This window comes from Mytilus galloprovincialis, chromosome 11 (assembly GCF_965363235.1).
Source record: "Mytilus galloprovincialis chromosome 11, xbMytGall1.hap1.1, whole genome shotgun sequence".
Taxonomy (NCBI): Eukaryota; Metazoa; Mollusca; class Bivalvia; order Mytilida; family Mytilidae; genus Mytilus; species Mytilus galloprovincialis.
The window spans coordinates 30,628,137-30,633,467 of record NC_134848.1 but is presented as its reverse complement, the minus strand read 5'-3'; positions in this window follow the sequence as shown (position 1 = coordinate 30,633,467).

Genomic DNA, 5,331 nt, shown 5'->3' with positions numbered 1-5,331 from the left:
TATTTTATTATTTCCAGTCTTTTAACAAACAAAAACATTTTTAATTGTTTAACCTACAGAATTATCCAAGACTTCATCCACTCTTGTAACAGTTTCACGGTTTTTTTTAAGGTAAGGGCATACTATCCTATTAGCATACTCGTTTTGAAACACATTGAAACTGACACAACAGTGGATTTAGTCTTGGATGAGTAAATAGACCATACCGGTAGTTTGAAGGCTGCTACAAGAAACAAGACCTACATTTAGGGTATATGGAATAGGGAATATATAGACGAATTCAGGGTCAAAACAAATTTCTCAAAATTGGCAAAGTTTTCGGAGATATGACGACATTAAGAAAGAACTTGTTAGTTTTTATTCACATGAGCTTGCTCAATAGATTTTGAGGAAAAGGTAGTTGTAGCAAGTTTTGGTTGCCCGAGGCCTAAAGGCTCTAGTCCCGGGCGTCGGGCTAGTGGATTTTTTAACCCCTCAATACAAGTTGAACTGTAGGATGTACTCTGGTCAGGTTTATGGGTTTTTTTGTTAGATGTTAGGACTTCTTGTTTTTCCCCTAACGATATAGGGTAAAATAGTTTGCCCCATTTCACCCACTTTTTTATTCCATAGGACTCATAATACAGGTCATAATCAGCAGATTCTTTATATTTTTCTTACGATTTGAGACCCCAAAAATGTCAATTCGTAAAAGTACAGTACTAGTCAGCATGTTCCCGCCGTATGAAAAAAAGGAGTTCTATTACTGAAATAATATCTAAGCTGATTGTGTTCCCAAACAAACGTTCGTCAGTTTGAAACTTTTCTGTAAATTTGATCACATTTATTTGAATATCCAGACTTTCAACTTACAGCTATATATTTGAAGATGTTTGAGAATAGCAATATCATGGGGATGAAGTGTATGAAAAGTTAATTATCAAGACAGAAACCATTAGACAAATCATGATTCTCTCAAAATTGAAAAAAAAACAAGAAGAAAAAAAAAGAAATTTCGAAAAAGTTTAGGTTTTGGAATTTTAGATTTTCTATGTGTTTATGATTGTGGCCCATTCACATTTACTCCATTCAATGCAGTAAGTCTAGTAAAAAAATAATCTGAGATTTCATCAATAAACTTAAACGCAAAATTCGGACCTATATATCATGTATATATTTCCTTGAAAGAAGCAAACTGAATAAAATTTTCAGTGTGCCTATTTTAAGAAAACAATTCAAACAAGTTTCTCAAAATCGACCACAGTAAAAAAAAGATGACATTTCAAAACACTTTAATTAAATTTAAAAGAAATCGTTGTCTGATTCACTATCTGTATCATCGTCTGAAAGTTCTTCATGAGAATTGGGTAAACCATAAGCCTTGCTGTAGGCCAGAAGTTCTTCTCTAACAATTGGATGCATTTCCTCTCTACTGAGTGATTCCCGAGACTGAACAGGGACATCAGCAGTCTGACAACTGAAATCTTGAACTGTGATGTCATTTCTTGCTGTCAGAAGAGATCCAGTATGTGTTGTGTTCGAAACTCTTGGAAGTCGTCGCCTTTTCTTCTGTTTTATCCAATTGTCAACAGAGTTTTTGATAGTGGTTGATGCTTCACCTGGTCTTTCTCCGTTGATTGAGACATACATTAGTGCTTGAAGCATATCATTACTTATTCTAGATCTGAGTCTAGTTTTGACCCTCTTAGCACAGCTGGCTCCTTTTTCTGGCCATGCATTTGATACTGGTGTAGCTAAAATAGCATCTGCTATACAGCTTAGTTTAGGATAGAAATGTGCAGCTTGGACTATTTTCTGTAGTGACCATTCTAATGATGACCCAGCACATGGTGCATTTTCTGGTTTGCATTCTTCAGGAATTTCTTTCTTCAAGGTGATCATGTCATATTTGAACTTTACAAATTCAGTGACCATCTGTTCCATTTCTTGCTTTTTTGGTTCTTCATTTTCACCATTAATATGAGAAGTAAAGTGTGTGCAGAGTACTTTCATTTGATTTTGACCATAGCTGCTGAAACCAACATGCTCTTTCTTTGGCACCCGTAGAGGATCAAAGATTGACAGAGCTGTCAACACAGGTAAACTATCAATGTAGAAATATAGTTCTTAAGTAGATTTGTTACTTCAGTTATCATGTGATCTGTAACTTTGATTTCTAAGACATGCAACCTCTTTCCTTCTTCTAGATCATGTTTTAACATTACAATATGAGATTCACTTTCCATGACTTTATTTAATTGTTCCTTTGTGTACTCTAGTGTTGGTCCAATCTTTGAAAAGTCTACTGTTCCCTTTTGAAATGTCTTGCTTACTATGGACAACAAAGGCAGAATTTCGTCAAGAATATAGATAGTAGCAATGAATTTCACTTGGTTCACTTTTTTGTACAACCCTAATGCTGTTGCATCCTTTTCTCTTAAAGCATAGAGCGTTTGAAGTATTGCTTCATATTCTGAATTAACAGCTTTAACAGATGAGTCAAAGGATAGCCATCTATCCAGTTGTACAAGCTTTCTTTAATCTTTTGGAAGCCCCTTTCTTGGATTCTTCGGTCGTCAGATTTAGGTCTTTAAGGGTTAGTTGGACTTTCAAGAAAGCAGCCATTTTCTTTGGTGAATGTTGAAACATGCTCCATAACTGCATTAACCATAAGTGCACATTTTTAATATACGAGACATTCTGAAGTGTATCTGTGCATGCCAATGCTAGTCTATGGCAAATACAGTGGATACTGATTACAAGAGGGTTCATTTCTTTTAATTTTGCGGCTACACCGGATCTACTGCCTACCATTACTGAGGCACCGTCTGACACAAAAGAACAAAGTTTGTCTTTCTTTAATCCATACTCTTCTATGTTCTTTATTATTCTGTCAGTAATCGTTGTGGAGTTTGCTGAATCTGATTCTTCAAGCAAGTTATCAATTGATAAAAAAGGCTGTTTTCACTTTGCATTCTGTCTTGCTATAGAATTGTATAAAGGTAACCATTTGTTCCATCACAGAAATATCTGCAACATCATCTACCATCAGAACATTATGCTCAGCTTGTTGTACTTTGACAAGTTTATCTTCTAATGTTCCACCTATAGCTATAAAATTTCTCTAAGCGCAGCTTGGGACCTGTGTTGAAAATAATTCATATCCTCTATCCCTAGTCTTTCTAATAAATTCAGTAATGACTTAATTTTCAGATTGGCTATTTCTTCTTTCATTACCCAATATACTGCTTCAAAAGCTTTATACAAAATTTCATCCGCAACATTGTCTTGTTGTCCAATTGTTTTTGAAAGCAAGAAACCCTTTGGTACATTTCTGTTGTAATTGCATTTTGATGCTGTGTGGTCTTAAGATGATCACTGAAAGTTTCAGGTCTAAATCTTGTACTTGGTTCTTTATTGAAGGTTTTAATTTTATGTTGAGGATTTATAGTGTCAAAAAGTGTTTACTTGGTTCATAGACACTCTAAAAAGCAAAAAGAAAAAAACTGAAAGGCACATACTATTTTGTGAAAGTGTAGCAGAGGTTTCAAAAATCTATGCAATGTTCATTAAACAATTTGGTAATAACAGAAAACTTTTTGAAATTTTTCATAGCAAAAACAAATAAAAAAGGAAAGGAAAAAATCCGAAATGATATGACAGTTGACGGTGATATTCGTTTACTTATTTGTACAAATGCTGCAGGAATGGGCGTTAATTTCTTTGAAGTTCATAACATTATACATTTCAATATGCCTCGACTTATTGATACTTTTTACAGCAGATGGGAAGAGCAGGCAGGGATGGAGAATTTTCTAATGAACTTATTCTGTATAAGAATCATAAGAGTCACCTGAAGAAGGTTAAGAATGACTTGGTTATAATGGCAAGATGACAGTAAGTGCAAACATGAGTTACTTTGTGGTGCGTACTTGATTTCTCACAAAAAATGTTGTTCTTTCTCACAATTGCTGACACATGTGCAAAACAATGTTCATGTGACGATGAACAATGTCCACGCATACATGCTGCACTAACAATAATTAATGACACGGAATCAGATTCATCAGAGGAAGAAATACAGAGATATGTTTCTGACAGGGAAAGACAACTGATAAATCAAAAACTTATGTCATATAAATATACATAAACATCAGCCTTCTCTGGATTTATTGTAGATTCAAATGTAGTGCATGGACTAACCGATGAAGTTGTGACAAACATAGTGGCAAATTGTAATACAATTTTTACTTGTGATGACAAGTTTCCAATTTGGTCATTTCAAACAGCCGTTGAAATCTGTAATATAATATGTGATGTTCTTGGTGACATGGATATGTATAATTTACTGGAAAACACAGAGGAGGACTCAAATAAAATAATAAAAGCTATACATTGTATGTATATAAAAAAGATGTGGTATAATTGCCAATGAGACAACTTTCCACAAGAGACCAAAATTACACAGAAAATAACAGCTATAGGTCACCATACAGCCTTTAACAATGAACAAAGCCCATTCCGCATAGTCAGCTATAAAAGTCCCCGAAATGACACTATTAAACCATGACACAAAAATTATCAACTATGGGTCACCGTACATCGTAAACTTTGACTAAGGAAGATGCCGTAGGGCCTTCAACAATGTGCATGTTTCACATTGTTAAGTGGTTGTCGTTGTTTTATGCCTGTCAAATTTTGTATTAGTTTTCAGGTCTTGTACTTTAATGGTAAACTAATTGGTATGTTCATTTTGACATTGTCAAAACTCACCAATTGTATATATACAGAAGTCATTTAATTTGAACTCTACTGATAAGTTGTTTCATTAGAAAGAATCACCTTCTTTTTATAATCAATGAGACAGCCTCACACAACAAGATATACCAAACATACTATGTCAAATAGCAGTTGTCTATGCGATGTCTAGCTATAAATGATCCAAAGTGAATAAATATTGTTTGAATAAATACATAAAAAATCTATCGACAAAGAAACAATAAAAATACCTGGCAAAGAAACTACAAAACTTCACATGGTCCGAGTACACAGTTATCGTACTTTGATTTTCGTTGTCCACGAATATAGTCCTTAGTGTGGACAGTGTGCTACTTGCCAATTTTTGTTATACCCCTTTCAAATTTATTTCTCCATGTTTTATGCCTCATATAGCAAGTTGGGGGGGGGGGGGGGGGGGGGGGCGGGGGGTGAAATGACACTGTAAAAAAATTTGGGTCATAAATATTAATGTAAAGTAGTGATTAGGTCCAGCTGAAAAAGGTCAAAAATTAGCACTTCGGAAGCTGTCAAAAGATTTCAAGACCCCCTTAACATAAAATTGTCCATATTTTG